Source organism: Chrysemys picta, chromosome 3, assembly GCF_011386835.1.
Source record: "Chrysemys picta bellii isolate R12L10 chromosome 3, ASM1138683v2, whole genome shotgun sequence".
Classification (NCBI taxonomy): Eukaryota; Metazoa; Chordata; order Testudines; family Emydidae; genus Chrysemys; species Chrysemys picta.
Genome location: NC_088793.1, coordinates 163,524,430 through 163,542,731, shown reverse-complemented (window position 1 = coordinate 163,542,731; position 18,302 = coordinate 163,524,430). Strand labels below are relative to the sequence as shown.

The following is an 18,302-nucleotide window of genomic DNA, read 5'->3' as shown; positions in this document are numbered from 1 at the left end:
TGGGTTTAGCAGGCCAATACTCAAACCACTGAGCTCTCCCTCCCCCCCTTGTATTTTTGTAACATTATTTCAATCGTATAAGGTCTATATATATAAATGCATGTCTTTTATACCCCAAACTTCCACTGAAGCCAACTGGGATTCAATTGCAGTTTTGATATGTTAGACATACACAACTGGTATCTTTAAGAAAAAAAAAGTGTGCATCATGGAGCAGGCTTGCAGGAGCAGGCCTTATGTTTTATGGTACATGGTACATCTAGCGACCACCAATCCACATTTCACTCAGAGTCGGGACAGAATATACATCATTAAGTCAAATATGCCCCATCTAAGGTTGCCATCCCTACAGGATTGTCCTGGAGTCTCCAGGAATTAAAAATTAATTTTTAATGAAAGATTATGTCACGTGATGAAATCTCCAGGAATTCGTCCAATCAAAGTTGGAAGCTGAGATAGTAAAACCAGGTAACTCAGAACATTGCCTGTCCATTCACGGAACCTAACTTACCTGCGGGTGGTGTGTTGAGGTCAGCGTGAGCACATAAATAAGGTCACCCTCTTATTTCCCTGTATCAAACATGCTGTCAAATTTAAACTGGGATATCTACTGGAATATCTGTCACAGGAAAACAAATAACGATAGTCAAATGATGATGTGTGATTGGCTGATTGTACATTATACAGGGATTGTTATCATATGGGTTTTATTAAATATGAGAGCACACAATTTATGTTATGGGTGATAAGGCCAAGAATGCTGTAAAAGTGAAAAAATATGGCAACAGTATGCAGTACATCACCAGTGGGATAATTATTTATATAAAAATTGGCATTCTTAGACTTCCAACACATAGTGGATGAAATTTATATATTCAAAGGAGACATAATAATAACCTGTCGGCTGGTGGTGATGGATATGTTTTTAATCCAAATGACCACAATCTTCAGTCTACCTGTCATAAAGGGACAGGAAAAATTGGAATTTTGCTTTCATAATTCTTTAAGTTGAAAGAGAAAAACCCGGAAGCATGATAAGTGGCTCATTCCAGTGGACAGATGGACAGGCGGTAGTAAAATAAGTATGAATAAAAGGCATTGTTCCTTCACTAATGCTATTTTCACTAGTTACACTCTGAAACTCAGTGACAGGTATTGTATTCTTTGCCTTTCACTTTTTACAGAGTGCCTCTACATGATCAAACTTCTCCACTCCCTTACATTAAGCAATTGCTGTAAAAGAATAATAAGAGTGTTATACTATTTGGATGCTGACTGAAAGTGATCCTGCAAAAACAGGCAGGGAAGAACTGCTTCAGGTGCCTCTTACTGACTAGAAGCACATGCCTGCTATGGTCTCCTTTGAGGTTTCTATTTCTAACTTCTGTGTTACTAGAAAGGGGAGTATGACCTGTGTAATTTATATACATTAACTGAATCAATCAGCCCAGGCAGAAATTTGATAAATGTATCAGTTGCCTCTGATCCAGGGAGAGAGTAAGGGCATCTATACATCTATAAGAGCCTCTACCCCTCTTCTCTTCCCCCCCCTTCAGCACAGACCCTCCCCGGCTTGCTTTCTTCAGAAAAAAAAAATGGTGAAGAAATTTAACAAAGTTAAAATTAACTGGTGAAAATGCAGGCAGACTGCTCAGTTATTTCATTTTAAAAGATCTTCATTTTCCCATCTGTGTTATGGCAATTTTATTACACATTCGGCAAATTTACAGTAACAAGACGTTCCCCTGACAAATTAATCACTTTCCAAGCATTTTATCATATAAATAAAATATCACCTCAAGAGGGAAAATCAGCTCAATCAGTTGATTTAACCCATCTTTCAGGGAACTCGCCTGAAACAGATTGAGCACATTTTTGCTGAACAGGGACCGCACTCACATCCTCCTGGAATCGAAGCTCATATGGTGCGGTTTTTCAGAGGAAAATCTTTAAGGCTTGCTGAAAGCACGCAGGATTCTCAGTGCATTGCAAGAGCTGTGCTCTTGCTGGTGACAAGCTACTCCACTGGCAAGAAAAGACAGGTGGAGAGTGCTTCATTTAGAGCCTGATATCTCACTGTACCTATGTTTCCCCTCGGTACACTGTGATCTCTTCATTTCTGCAACAGTTCTCTGGTGGCTTGCAAAAGTAATAATATAATAATCAAATAATACATTTTATTTTTATGATGTATCTGCTGTAGTGTTCTAGGCACCTCACAATAAAACAACACAGCTAAATCTCCAGTGGCACTCAGAGCTAGTCAAAACCACTTCATTTCCTTAACTTTTCCCCATACTCTTCGCTAATTTTGGAAAACGAATTCAGCAATTATGAAAAGTAAGAGATTGGCAGCATTAGAGATGCAATATGTGGATGGCAGAGAAGTGGGTTCGACTCTCGCCTTCCCAAACTAATCCTTAATATGACTCATTTCTGCTGTGGAAAGAATTTGTAATTTGAGGCAATACGATAATTTAGCCGCTCTAAGAAACGAACTTCAGTCTTTCTTGCTCTTTCCCGCCCCACTTCAAACAAATGCTGCTTCTTCCCCTGCCCCCCTTCATACAAATGCTGCTAAAAACCAAGAAGAAAGCTAGAAGGCCACAATTTACATCCCTGGTGAACCTATCCTTACTTTTGCCAAATGGGGTTGGTGTGTGCACTATTTCTAAAAATAGAACAATTGCTACTATTAGAATCCTTGTAATCTTATCTTAATATATGCATGATGACACAGTGCTGCATTGTAGTCTACACACTTTAAAGAAATATGAAAGTAGAGCACACTTTTGCCAGAAGTGGTGTCTGACAACAAACAAATACATAACTCTTGTGCTACGACGAAGCTGTTCAGCGAAACAATCATAATCTTCTTCTCAACAAAATATCTTTAGGCATCAAGCAAAAGAGAATCCAACCCAGAATTCTGAACTACCTCCTTCCCCTCACTTCCCTCCCCAAAGAAATACTAACCTTACCCCCCCCAAATATTAATAAATGAAAAATTCATGCAGTTTACACCACCACCATTCCCCCATGCTGCAGATGGGATAATGGAGTGTTTTATGTGTTGCTATTAAGTAGCAACATGGATGCTCTATTTGCTACTTAGCTGATATAATTAATAATGGCATAAATAGTCATATTAATGCTATCAGGCATCAGTATTAAAAGCTGCAAGCGCTATATAAATCTAACTAGCTAGACTGGACTGTCAGCTATAAATTGTGGTTAGATGAACCACTAAATAAAAATTTACATTATAACTAAAATGTTTCATAGGTTGTAAATAGTCTTTACCTGTTAAAACTTTCTTTTATTTTTTATTTTGTTTTACAGAGGCTAGGATTTTTAGGCCATAAAGAACAAAGAACTGAGAGCAATTTCTGAGTTCAGTTACACCGCCACAGAGTTTCTCTGGTCTTAGGCCAGTGTAACTTAGGTCAGAATTCAAAATAAGTTTCAAAATAAGTGAGATGACTATTAGTAAATGAATCTGATCTTTCACTTCTTACTCAGGCAAAACCCCTGAATAAGGGGTGCTGGATCAGGCTGTTAGGTTGCCTGTGAGTTTTTTTCACATTGCCGAATGATGCTTTCATCCAAATACCAAAAAAATATTTTTCCACTAAGACAATAAAGCTTCAAACACTGACCTTTTAAGAACTAAGTCCTGGATCCTGCAAAAACATACTCAAGAAGTAATTATGGGGCTACTCACACAAAGTTACTCATGTATACAGGTGTTTGCAATGTTTTACGTAAGGAGCACTCTATACCTTCAAATATCACACACAAAAAAGCAGCAACCTAAATAAATACCAAGGACTATTTCCATCTACCCTTGTTATGTGATAAAAAAACAAAACAAACAGTAAACTAAGGAGGAAAAAAGAAAAATGCAAAAATAGTCCCACCGCATTTCACAATTCCTATGATGTGCCAAGCATTTTCAATTCCCAGTGAAATAACTGGAAAAATGGGAAGTGTGCAATTTTAGACAGAAAGCCCTACATAACTTTCTGGATTTGGCTCTCTGAATAAAGACTTGTAGGCTCAGCCATCAATATTTTATAAAGACTTAAGTCACTATGAGTTGAAGTTGAAACAAAAAATATGCATGTAAAGTCATTCACAGTATCTGGGGCCCAATCCTGCAGGATGAAAAGCAACTCCTGGGAATGACTGAGCACTTATGTGTTCCTCAAGGGATTGGGGCTCCTAGTCCTTAATCCAAACTCCCACTGACACCAAAGGGGAAATTCGGATTGGTTCAGGACTTGGGCCTGTATAAAAGAGGCAAGGTGTCTTAGTGATGCTCCCCTTGTACAGTCTGCTGGTAAACTTCTAGAATCATCACAATATTGCACAGACAGATGTCCTCCTCTGGGTTTTTGAGACAGGTGAAAACCCTAAAATTATCCATGTCAGTCTCTAAATTGAAAATGAAGCACCTCTTTTGAAAATATGTCCTTGCAGTAGCAACTGCCCACTACATATGTACTGCTCAGTACCTTCACCAACACAATGGTTTCTTCTGCTTACTGTCAAACACATATTGTACATCTATTCAGCATTAAGCAATAGAGCCAATTTACAGGGATCACAACCATTCAAAAGCAAGAAAAACGCTATATGGGAAGTTAACTAAATAACTTTCTAACCTGCACCCATAGGCTATACAAATCTTCATTTAGCAATAATTTTGTTGATCATGTTGTAGACAGAAGATATATATTCAGAATGTACAACTTAGGTTCTTTAACATGCTCAAGTATCTCAACTTTTGTATGTTCAAACCGTTTTTTATTTGCCTACTGTGGAAGATGCAGCCCCTTTTAATTTGAAAGAAGACAAAGTGGATTATTGGTTAGCTCCACGTGCCAGTAGGGTGATCCATTACCATGGATATTCTACTGCAAGTACATGATGTTGCCTTAATAGTTGCTGGAGCCTTATTGGCTTAAAAAAACGTAAAAAGGGTTTTGCATGTGAATTGAACTTAATAGGTTTGACATGGACTAACCTTAAAGAATCCAATCCACTCAAATCCCTTTGATGGCTGCAGCTGAATTTTGTGCAAATCTTACAGAAGTAGTCAGGCTGTTGGGATTTCAAGATGCTATGTCCCTTTCTTGCACAGATCTAAAACCAGGAAAAACAATAACACCGAACCCTGCCACCTTTTCAAGGATTCATCTTATTAGGTTCCTGCCTTTATTGCCTGGCTCAGGAAAAGCTCAGATATTTAAAAATAGAATGGAAGAGAGACTTGTGAAACTGAAAAATACTTCCCTTTCAGCCTAATATGAAATAAAATATCATTTTCTATTTTATAAAATGCAGTATTGACATAAACTAAAGAGTTTCATATATATCAAAAAATAACATGGAAGGATTATTTTTAAAAAGCTTCAGAAATATAGCTAATGTGCTAGGTATTCAGATTGCATTCTTGCATTTAAATTTAAACCTGATTGCTATTTATCTTTTCTAGAAATAATTTATTTTTAGATGCGAATAATAATGATGACCTTATCTACTGCAATTCAACCCTTCTGTTGCTTGATTTTTAAAATTAACCTAAGCAGGCCTTAAATCTACCTGTTTGTTTTGGAAGGCTACTGTATTAATGCATGACTATTTACTCATCGCCATTTTAAATATCTATGAGATACAGGTGTTTTGTATGAATATGTACATACGTATGTGTGTATACATACGCACATACATATATACATATTTTGTGTTTGTGTGTGCATGTGTGTGTACGACATTTCTGGTTTTAAAATTATTCAATTGCTGATGTGTTTTATTCAATAGCAATTAAATCCAAAGAGGAAAAAAAAAAAACTTTTCTAACTGCATTTTTTCCTAGACGAAAATGTAGATGACTATAAATGTAACTAACTACAACCAAATCAAAACCACACACAGTGTATAACGCATCAAATATGTAAAGCAGTTATAAAATCTTGGTTAACAAAGGGCACAAAAAGCTCTTAAAAGGAAATATTTTATTTCTGCTAAATTAATAGCTAAAAGCATTACATTTCATCAGTTTCACTTAGGTTAAAAGTCCCAAAAGAGTCTCCTCCTGAAACTGGCTATATTTTATGTGCAAACCAGGCTGAGAGCTATCTAAATCTAGATAAAATTCATTGGCTTGTAATCTTCACAATGATCTATACATCTAAATCTATATGCAAATCAAATGCTCTCATGCATTAACACATTCCAAAGCATCTAGGAGTAAGAGAGCTCTCTCTCTTTTTTCCATTCCCCCCTTTTCTCTCCTCTTCTCCCCCTCTTTTTATTTACACTAGCTACCTAAATAATTCACACTGCCTTCTTTTCAGCCTAAATGTTCTGTTGAAGCCTGCAATGAGCTATTGCGGTAACCAGATGGACACATGAATGCAGCAGGTGGGACAGATGGCAGACTGCCCTGTCTGAGGCTGGCTGTCTCAGCTTGGAATGCTTTTTCCTTCCAGGTACATTATCATCAGTGTAGCAGAAAGCAGTAGGTGGGGGGGGGGAAACTTTATCTACACTACTATATATGAGTTAGTTAAATAAAGATTTCTCCTGTAGGAGATCTCCAGTCTCCTACAGTAGAAAAGTTTCACTATTTCCGTTTTTCCAGGAAATCACTGAGAAGTAAATGTAAAATGAAAGGAATACCTGATGTCTTATAAACAACTTGGAAAAGCAAAAGTGTATTCATTAAAACAGCTGATGCTTTTGAAGTTAAAGTAGTCAGTCAACCAAACAACCCATTGCATAGCTTTCTACTTTTAAATACCCTTTTGCACACAAGTGTTTTTTATTCTTTGGTTTAGAACAAAGATCTTCAGAGTAAACGGTCATGGTTTCCACACAAAACCTTATCACTCATTACATGTACACCCAAAACTCCCACTCTGCCTTCAATGTATATACAGGATCAGACCCCTAATTCTTTGCACTTATTTTGCTTCCAGTTTCAAGAGATGCGCAGAGGTAATAGTTTATTTCTGAAAACATTATGGCCTATGAAAGAAGTGTAATCAATAGGTGAAGCAGTAAACACAAAGTCTCTGTTTATCTGGAAATGAACATTTTAATATGCTTTTTCCACTGTGAAACTTCACTGCACAGTGCATTGGAAAGAGAGCAGCGAGGAAAAAACAGCACTATGCATTTTAATTGGGAATAAACCGTTTTTAAAAACCTCTGGAAATATTTCTGGCAGATTCTGTTTGGCACTAATACAGACATATCACAACATTAATCTCTCTATAAATTTCACTGGTGCCCCCAAAATTTTTACCGGTTAACAAATATTTATCTGACTATAAACTTTTCAAACCTGTAGATAACTGATTTAGTATGTTAAGCAAAAATTCATGTTTCCAGGAAAATTATATATATATATATATATATATATATATATACACACACACACACCACACATATATACACACACACACACATACACATATAAAAATTTTTTTGCCCGTGATAAAATGGTGTAAGTAGTTACTTGCCCGGGACCCTTGACGCAACTGTTTTTGTTTTGTTTTCATTATCCATACCTGTTCCTTACTGCATCCTTCCCCAGGCCTTCCACTCTGCCCATGATACCAGCCTTGACCACATGTCTGTTCCTCCCACGGACCTTTGCATACTTTCTCACACTACACTCCCTGTGCATCAAATGCACCTTCCTTGAACTGATCTAAGGAATCCACCCTGACCTCCTTCAAATCCCTTCTCATGGTGCACTTCTGCTGAACCACCAACAAGAAATTATCCCACATTTCATAGTTAGGCTGAGGGGCAACTGAAGTCAATATTTATTTACACAATGAAAAAGTGTACCTACACACAGATGCATACACTCACAGAAACCTATATATTCCCTATATATGAATTTTATATATTTCCCTTTGCTCCAGCTTTTGTATATGATTCATCTTTTTAGACAGTAAAGCTCTCGGAGTAGGAAAAGTGTACTACCTCTATATTCATGAAGCAATTAGCATCATAAATCCTATTCCTGATGGGGGCCTCTGGGCACCACCAAATAGAAATATTAAACAACAATAACATGGAAAATCTCTTATGTGGCTGAATTGCAATTGGGCTTAGCTAGTGTTTAAAAATATCAAAATAGTGTTTATGAGAAGATGTATATACTTGATGCGAAATCTAACAAAAACAAGGTGCATTCTTTTTCTAATATTGTTATCACAAAAGCTGGTAGTGGTATCATTTTAAGTGTCCAATTCTGCTCCAACTGAAAAAGGTGGCATAACTCACCATAGACTTCAGTGGAAACAGCTTCAGACCCTAAATTAAACTTATTTGGATAAGTTAGGAACTGTCCCAAAACCAAAACATGAACCAAACCTAAACCTCAATCTATTTTGAGTTTTGAAAAGATTCTTTTAAAGAAATATTTAATGTACCTTCTAGCGTCAGCTGGCACAGGAAGAAAATATTGAAATATCATCAAAAAGGCTATTCTTGGTATATTTCTAACCTGGCAGAAACCAGGAATTACTGAAAATCTCACAAGACAGCCTGTTGCCATGGGATTTCCTGGCTGATTTTGAGGCCAGAGAGGTTAAGCAGTTTGGATAAGCTTCAGATAAGTATCCAAACTTTTATATGCTTATGTGTACTGACTCGAGCCTCTGAACCTTTTAAGGTTCGGCCATCATTATACTAAGGAAAAAAGATGGAAGAATTCAGGGATTGTATAGGCATGCTGCCAGAGTTATCAAACAGAGTTGTGTGCCAGTGACTTATAGAAATGATAAAAATGATGAACTGAGGACTATACTCTTCAGAAAAGTATCAGGGGGTAGCCGTGTTAGTCTGTATCTACAAAAACAACAAGGAGTCTGGTGGCACCTTAAAAACTAACAGATTTATTTGGGCATAAGCTTTCGTGGGTAAAAACCTCACTTCTTCAGATGCAGTTATAGTAACCGATCTGTAACATAACAGGAAGATGGTAAAAATAGTGCACTTCAGAATCAATTTAAAAGTGGTATCACACAGGCCCTGACTTCATTAACTATTATTATGTAACCAACTTTCAATAACATTTATGTTCACTACTTTGAACACTCAGGAACATCCTGTTTAGAGACAATCACACTGTGCTACTGCCAGTTGATTGTATTGACCATTTTTTAATACCATAATTCTGGAACTAACCTGTAGTTTTTTTTGTTTTTTTTTTTTTAAACCTGCATTATAGTGGTGTGTTTGCCTTGCTAGAGATTGTTAGATCTGCTAGAAGTTGTGCTAGCCCACCGTTGGGAAAAAAAAACCCTTCCTATTTTCATGAAGTCATAACTAGGCTAGAAATGTTCCCTCTGGGATGAAAACTGTCATACAAGGTCACCACCAAAAGCTAATCTTTTCATCTAAGTGCAGAAAAAAAAGAAGAGTGGAAAAAATAGTTCAGGTTGCAGGACTGCAAGAATATCTAGACCCTTTCTGGTTATGGACACGTGCTGACACATATATTATTCAAAAATAATTCATTTTTAAACAATGGAGTTAAGAAACTTGCTGGTACATAATCTAATTTAGTTGTTTTGGGCACTTTAGGTGAAGAGTTTTTAAACTGACAAGGCAGTAAACTCTTGGCCCTCTTCTGCTCTCACAGAAACCTGTTCAGCTCCCATTGACTTCAAAGTTAATCTCAGTGCGTTAGAGCCCAATTTTGAACAACTACTTGTGGCTGAGCATATTGCTTACTGTCCTGAGAAGTCCCACTGACTTCAGAATAGTAAGCATTATGCCCTAGTAGCGTTTGCTGGACTGGGCCCTTAGCAGTATCCCCTTAAAGTAACAGGACTCTTCTTCAGTGAAGCATATGCTTATTGGGAACTTGCCTTCAATAGGAGCTCTGCATGTGCCTCTGAGGGGAGAATTTGACTCTCTGAAAAGCAGTGTGTGCAAATTATAGTGAAAATTCATGCATATCTAAATACACATATATACAGTAAAATATAGCATCTTTAAAAAGTGATTATTGGAGACAGATTTTTTTTTAAAAGCATAAATACATACATATTTAATTATGTCCCATCAAGAAAATAACTCATATTTTTTAAAGCTTCCTAAACCTATTCCCATGAAAGTGGTGTAGGAAAGAAGGCCTAAACTTCTAAACTCATTGTACTCAACCTAGAGACTATGGCCAAGTTGTCAAAAGTGCTCAGGGTCAGATTTTTATAATACCTCAGCAGCAAGCAGTCTGTATTGTTTCTCCACGGAGGGGTGAGTTGTTGGGAGCTGAATTCTTTTGAAAAATCCACTCACTTCATTCAAGTGTCTAAGTGAGAAGGGAGGATTTTTTTAAAATCTAGCTACATATTCTGGTGTCTAAATGGGAGCTGTTAGGTGCTGAGCTATGGCCAGAGTAATGAACATGTAAGAAACTCAGAGAAAGAGAGTAAGAAATTACACACAATATTTATAAAAATACAACTTCAAGTTAAATATGGGTTTTCCTAAAAGACCAAAATTGCTCAGGTCAGATAAAATACTAATTAACAGGGAGATGAGAGTGGCTCAGAAACAGTCAAATTACAAGGGACCAATTCTCCCCCTGCTTCCCCCTCTCCCTAAGATGCAACCTCTTCTCTTTAATGGAGCTGCATGGGTACAAGTGAAGGAAGAATTTGGTGCTCATATAGGGACTATAAACAATATATTTTGCAGTAGATCTGTGTTTGTGTCTCAACAATTTTTAAAACAATATATGTACCCAAGAAATGAACACCGGGAAATTAAGCCTCAAATCACACATTATATATATATGTACACTCTTAAAATTATGGCACAGACTGCCTTCCCCTGCATCAATAGCCAGAAAATTAAAAACTAAAGATGACATTGTCATCCTTAACATCAAGTATTTCTTATTTCCCCATTCCCCACCAACAGAAATTAAAGCCATAACTTTGAATTCCAACACAGTCTTAACCCATTTATGCAATTCAGTAAAAGAAAAAGAAAATAAAAGCTTCTTTAAATAAAATCAGAATTACACAATAATTCTTGTACTTACTTCTCTGCAGCTGATCCAGAGCCATTTACATAGCCTTTTGACCACTGTTTAGTAAACAGGGCGTGTACGGTGCTAGCATGCTTCTATCTTGCTTTCCTTGTAAAAGCAAGGCAGGGGTTCTGTTTTTAGTGCACACTTTGGTTCAGTGTTAATCCTGTTTTATGTTGTTCACACCTGCTGCTGACTAGCAGTCTGCTGATGGATTGTGGTTTGTGCTGCTTTCAGTGAATCCTCACTAACCCAGCTCTACAACAAAAAGCTGCTCTGCTAAACTGGAAACAAAGACCTGATTGCTCCTGAACACTTGAAAAAGGAAGAGCTGTAAAATATGCCTCATCTTCAATTACTTTTCCACTGTCAACTGTTTAGAAATAAACATGGAGTTTTATGTGAACATGTTTATCTTTAGTCCTACAACAAAAAGCTAAAACATATCCTCATGCCTAACCTCTCTAGAAGTTGTTCTACTCATAAAAATGTTAGCTGAAAATGCTGAGAACAAAACATTTTTAAACATTCTCTGTGCAACTCACCTATTCCTTTCGGTATTAAAATAAATAGATTTGTCTGAGCAGAAATGTCTACTATTATTAAAACATCCTCTGTAAACCTTTATATAAATGGAATTTTGCTGCTTCTGAGGAACTTTCTTCAGAGCATTTACAGAAAATGCAAAGGGCCTGATTCTGCGCTCACTTATACTGGTGTAAATAAAGAACAACTCAATACAAATCATATCTTTTATCACAGTGTAAAACCATCTTAAGTAAGATCAGAATCAGGCTAAAAGAGTCTACAATGCAAGTAGCCAGTGCACTTAGTTTTACATGGAGAAATTCGACAGGATTCTCTCTCTCTCTCTTCTGAATCCTGGAAGTTTCTGAGCACCTCCAGTGATGTACTGAAGGTGCTCAACTCCCATGCAGAAGGCACTTGGCATGCCTACTTGGAAATAAAGACCTACGACCAACATCTTCATACTTAGATGTGTAAAACTGGGCACATAAATCCATGTTCAAGTATCTATTAAAATTGGCCTGATTTTCAGAGGTGCTGAGACACCCTGGATTTCAGCAAAATCCATGGCAGCTGCAAGTACTCAGCATCTTTCAAAATCAGGCCAGTTTTACTGCGGTACCGGCATGTGTATTTAAGTGCCCAACTTTAGGCACTCGTGTTTAAAAAGGTTCGCCATAACACCCAATCTCCTCTCACTTGAATTAATGGCAAAAATCCCTATGACTTTAATGGTGCAGAGCTGGACTAATACCTTCATCTTTAATTTTATTATTACAGATAGATCATATTCTGGAGACAACAGAAGGACTCATTAATGAAAGGGGTCTGAAACTACGTAGTACTACTACTAGTGAGAGGGGTCAAGCTTCAGCCCCCTTCCTCCCACCGTAATAGATATCCAGTGCTTCTTAACTACTTCTTCTCCCAACTAGTCCTTCTCAAGTTTATTGCACTTAGCGTCACTGGGAACCAGGCCTTCGATGTTTGATTTTTCCTGTTGTGCCACCTTGTGTGTAACCTTTCTTCTATGGAGGAGAGAAGCCCAAGATGCTTCTTGTCTAAGAGCCAAGTTCCTACATCTCCTAAAACACCCATATAAATCTCTTTCATAAAGAAAGGAATGTGGGTTTGATGCCAATCCAGGCAGTTCTCTAGCCACTAAAATTTATTTTACATCTCATGAAGGAAAATTCACTTGAAGATTATGACATTCTTTAGCAGCTTTTATATGGTATAAGGAGTCTTCATGATATTCTAGCTATATTGTATGTCAGGATAATATGCATTAGACAGTTGTGTATTATATTCTGTAACTCTTTCCCCCGGGTTGTAATGGAAGGTTAGGAATTCATTAGCAAAAAAAAAAAAACCTAAACAAGCTTAATACTTTAACTGCTCTTGTAATTCAGATGCCAAAACTAAGGACAGGGGATCATTCTTACTTAGCCTTGACATTTCAGCCTCAGAGTTGTTCTGCCTTCTTCTTAGACTATCGAGGGCTGAGGAGGCTGGCATAATGCCACCACTGCTTTTAAGAAGATACAGAAAATGTGGTAGTGATCTTAGTATTTCCTGGCCACACTCACTCGCCTCCCTTCGGCAACTCTTTACTGGCACAAATGTCACATCCTGGAGACGAATTCTTGAGCTTCGGCTTGGCTTCTCCACAGATTTCATTCCTCTACAATGCCACCAAGTCATTCGTTTTTTGAGGTTCCCCCTCCCCAGTAATAGGGCCTGATCAAGCCTATTGAAGACAATGGGAATCTTTCCAATGACTTCAGTTAACATTGGATCAGGCCCAAACTGCTGAAAAATAAAGGGGAAGATTTTTTAGTGGACAAATGAGAGGTTAGAGTGTAGCTTCCCTTTTGTGCCTTTGAAGATCACTCTCAAAATATCAATATGATCCAAAGCCCTTGTTCTTTTGGTGAAATATTTGTATCTGCATTCTGCAACATTCTTGCTTAGCAATAACCCAGGGCTGCAACGACGGTGCACTTCAAATCCCCGTCATCTGTAAGTTTGGCCCCTTATCTCCTAAGAAATTTAATATCTACTAAAAAGATATAAAAAAGCCTCCAATAATACAGTACTTCAGAACCTGGCTTTTAATACGGCAAGATGCTTTTCGCAAGATTGTAAAGTTGCTTTGAATGATGGAATATTCCACTTCAACAGCAGCAATTTACCTATTGTATGGTATTAGCGGTTAACCTGTGTATTTTTGATTCAAAACTACACTATGTGCGGGGGAGGAGGGGGAGGAGAAGAGTAACCCTGCCAACCTCACTACCTCCTGCCTTCAAGCATTGCTTCCAAGTATGCCCTCTTCAGGAAAAAGTTAAGACTACTTTATTTTGATTATAGTGCTTTCCCCAGGCAGGATTTTTTATTTCAGTTGGAATCTTTAAACCCATTACATTTTCAGTGATGCATTTTTATATTTACAGTTGACATCTTCATAGAAGAATGAAACCTTTGAGCTACAGCTCTAAAGCATGAAGGTTGCCTGCAGTAAGTACTTAAATTATTTTACACCCAAATGGAGCCAGTTGTTTTTAGCTAAAATTTAATAAACCTTAAACCAATGACCTTTCTTTTACTGAAAGCTTAGACTTGTGAAAACGAACTTTCCAAAGAAACATATTTTGGCAAGCTAATACCAAACAAAGGGCTATTTAAAGCTGAATGCTTTGTCAATTTATCAGCTTGTGAACATTCTGTTCCTAAATTCCCCACTGCTGCTAAATGTATAGAACAGTGGTGCTTTGGTTAATCGAATACTATCGATCTGAGTGTGTCACAGTGATCTCATTGAGAGTAATCAATAATAATCCAAAATCAATCAATCTACTCGTGAACTATCATTTATCAAATCTGAATCCACCAAAATTATTTGCAGGCATGAAAAAGAGAAAAGAAGCTAGAAATAACAGTAATAGAATTAAAACAAAAATAGAAAACCCAGTGAGGATAATAATGAAAGATAAACTATCTGTTTGATCTTGTATTTAGCTGTGACACTCTAAGTACTTTTCCCAGCCTGAGGAAGAGTTCTGTGTAGCTTGAAACTTGTCTCTCTTACCAACAGAAGTTTGTTCAATAAAAGATATTACTTTGCCTGTCTTGTCTCTCTAATAATGTAAGCAAACATTCCCTCCATGCAGTGTCTGTAAGTTGATGATGACTCACACTTTTCCTTGCAAATATGCCAGATTTACCTAGAGTGAATTTTGAGATACATTTTCTCTCTTGGATGTGAAAATACACACCAAGAGAGAACATCGGTGGGTCACAGTAGTAAATGCTCAGGCATTATTTTATAAAAATAGTATTCTGACTGAATTTCAAATGTGTGTCACTGGTACTTTCAAAAAGAACAAGACAAATATATTGAAATACAAAGTAACTGCACCTTTAAGTTTAGCAGTTGCATTTAATAGGACGGGAAAGGATAAAAATCCCGAATTTCTCTACAGAATGCATGAAATAGCTGTACCCACTTATCAAAAGAGCTCTTATTGTTGCTGAGGCCTCCTTTCTCAACATATTCACCTGTAATTTTGTCAAGGTAATAAATCCTTCCATTCATTATAGCCCCTCAAATGGACACTCCTATTTAATTCAAATGGAAAAAGGCACAAAGTGTCTAAAACATTTACTTTTGCTAATGTAAAAGTGTTGGCATTTTACTTCATTCCCGATAAGCCGGTGCCAGTGGACGTGATTATTCTTTTCTTATTCAAAGCATATCAGCAGTTTGAAAGCACTCTCAATCTTATCAGGAGTATGAACAGCACAGTTACTGAAAACAGTTTGTACTGCTCCTCTCTCTTTCTGCCAGGCTATCAGATAAACCCAGCTAACTAACTGTATTTACACACAATCAAACATAAGCTGTGTCTTCGATGCACTGTAGCCTGATTCTAGAATGCCATAGGTTTTCTGCTTGACATTAGTGTAACAAAAATACCAGCAGTGAGTATCCCTGACTGACAACAATTTTAAAGAAAAGTATAAAAGCATACAGCTAAAATACAACATAAAAAGGATGAGGGGAAAATAGGAGAAGTTGAAAATGAATGCTTTTGAAGTAATAAACCAGTACAGAACATCTCCCGCTAAACACCACACGGACATTTAAGTCCAGCAGCTATTTGGGAAGCAGCATACAAGTGCTGAGACAAAAATGTATTTGAAAAATATTTTGGCTTACTAATTATTTATCCTTTTTATTTATTTATTTATTTCTAGTAGCTACCTATAATTGTAGAAAAAACTGCAATGATTTGTGAAGGGGCACTTAAGCACCTTTATCATCCCAGGCTGCAGACAAGATTGAAACCAAGACTGCCACTCATAATGATCCAGCCTTAGTTTTCCTCTTGAATTTGTTAAAATACTCCTAAAATGCAAACTGAAGATTTAAAAAAAAGTATCACAGAATATTGATATTTTTACTGGTAAATACACAGTAGATCTTTTATTATAATTTCTGTTTCAGAAAGGGAAATCCTTGTAAGAGTTTGTTTGATTGTAAGGCATAGGAAAAATGAACCTCACATTTTTACAGGGCAAAATTCTCCTCTCACGTACAGTACATCAGTGTAAATTAGAATAAGCCCACTGAGTTCAATGAAGAATTTGGCCCGAGTTACTTTTAAACTGATCCGTACCATGTAGCAATTGAAAAATGAAATGCAAAGGTGGATTTATGTAAGCCATATAAGTATATAGACAGAGAGTTCATGGAATTTTAGAAGACATTTTAAGTTTGTTTGAACAGTTGATTAATTACAAAATCCTCCCCTACGAAAGAATCGGCTGCTTAAGCTTTTGTCTATGAATGCACCGTCTTCCCACACCCACCCACTGACTTTTGCTGAATACCTCTGATAAAACAGAAAAGGGCAGGCACGTGCCACCACCTGAGCCCATCTTGTGCTTCTGTCTGGACTCCAGGAACTGAATGAGCCATCCCCTAGATTTGTAGGAGAACAATGAGATGAATTAAGCCAAGTGTGCAATGCTGTGTAATTCAGCCGATTGTTGCTTCTCCATCTGTGACACCATGGCCCCATGATTGATGGGACAGGTGTCATTCATACTAATGTAAACCACTGACAGTGGCAGCTCAGCTCTTTTAATATGACCCAGCACCAACTGTACACAAACAGCTCCTGATAGAAGAATGATGTGGTGCACATAAGCCTTTATTCAGTTATCAGGAATTCTGGCTTTACCCCTTTATTGCTCATGGGAACAGTTGGTTAAAGACATGGCATTTCATGCCACTTCAAAACATCTGATCTGTCCCACTAGGTTAACGGCTGCTATGAGAACATTGCCAGCAAATTCTTTCACTGCTGGAAAAATGAATATAATTTAGTAGTGGAAATCTTAGATTCATGGCCCACTAAACAACTATAGTGAAAAAAATCTTTTGCTATATAATTTTTTTTTGAGAATTTCACTAAAAATTGTTTTGATAGTGATTCCCATTGCTTGCTTTCAGAATTGTAACCAAAATGTCTTGTTTTTAAAATGGCATTTACTTTTTACTTGGCCACACTTTATTGTAGTAAAATGATCAAATTATTTCACTAAGCAATGTCCACCAGCATTCCAAAATTAATTCCTCTGACAATTATTTTAGCCATGACACTTGTCAGCCAACTGTACCATGAACTATTTAAGAAGGAAAACAGCAGCTTTAACATACAAGGACAATAACACTTATCCTCTCCAAAAAGACTGAACCCTACAGCCAAGTTGAGGAAGGAATTACCAAACGTGAACTGTGGGGGGGGGGGGGGGGAGCGGGAATTAAATGAAAGCAAATAACTATAAAGCATAATGGTTCAGTCCTTTCTGTTGCATTTTCAATATGTGGAGAATTATTATCAAAAACACACAGCTGACTAAACTGGGTGGCTCTGCTAGGTTAAGAAGTGTATGATTTCACTATTATATTAAGTATTGTTTTTCATTCAGTTTTCCAGTTTTACATATGCTTAAAAAGTTTCAGATGTGAGATACAAAAGTAGTTGTTTTCTCCAAGAACATTTCTGTAGACAAAACCAAAAGCCGGGCTGGTGGGGGACGCAGAAATCTGATGGATAAGGATGGATTTAATAAAACAAGCCACCTTCTCCTCCCCTCCCCACCCAACCCTTCATATGGGAAAGAATTTAACTAGTGCTTAGGGACAAGTCAGCATCTTCATTTCATATGGACTTACATATGAGTACATCTGCAAGATTTTAATGGGATAATGTATGATTTTAGGTTGTCAATTTCTGGCTTTTTTTTTTGGACGATGTTCGAAATAAGCATCAGCAAATCATCAATATCTTCTCATTCTAACTAGCTACATCCATCAATCTCTGATCACACCTATTAGGATCTCTTTGTAGCCCACAGTACATCTTGCGACAGCTTGACCAGTTGTTTAAGGAAAGAGTGTGTGTTGGAGCAAAGCTAAATCGACACATCTGTGATACTTCTGACACCCCTCAGCATGGCTAATATTAATTTGTTTTCTTTGGCTAGGTAAGTGCTGCCAAAACACATTATATATGGTATGCAGTTCCAATCAAAATGATGAAAAGGAGATGTGCGATTTTGTTTCACTGAAAGCAACATGAAAAGACAGAGAATAAGAGATACAAGGGATTATTACAAAGCAATAGTCTAGAGA

General features: G+C 37.1%; 1 protein-coding gene across 17 annotated transcripts in view; it reads right to left on the bottom strand.

The window, feature by feature from the left end:
• The window catches only part of ESRRG (estrogen related receptor gamma), a 471,624-nt gene that overhangs the window by 172,107 nt on the left and 281,215 nt on the right, over positions 1 to 18,302 (bottom strand). Inside the window, exon 1 of one of the 17 annotated variants that reach the window (XM_042850205.2) lies at positions 11,081 to 11,440. The exons of 15 other annotated variants lie outside the window; for them this stretch is intronic. The gene's annotated coding sequence lies outside the window, so the exon portion shown is untranslated. Of the gene's footprint in view, positions 1 to 1,796; positions 1,921 to 11,080; positions 11,441 to 18,302 lie in introns of those variants that run through there. One more of the 17 variants, XM_042850204.2, reaches the window with a different exon arrangement.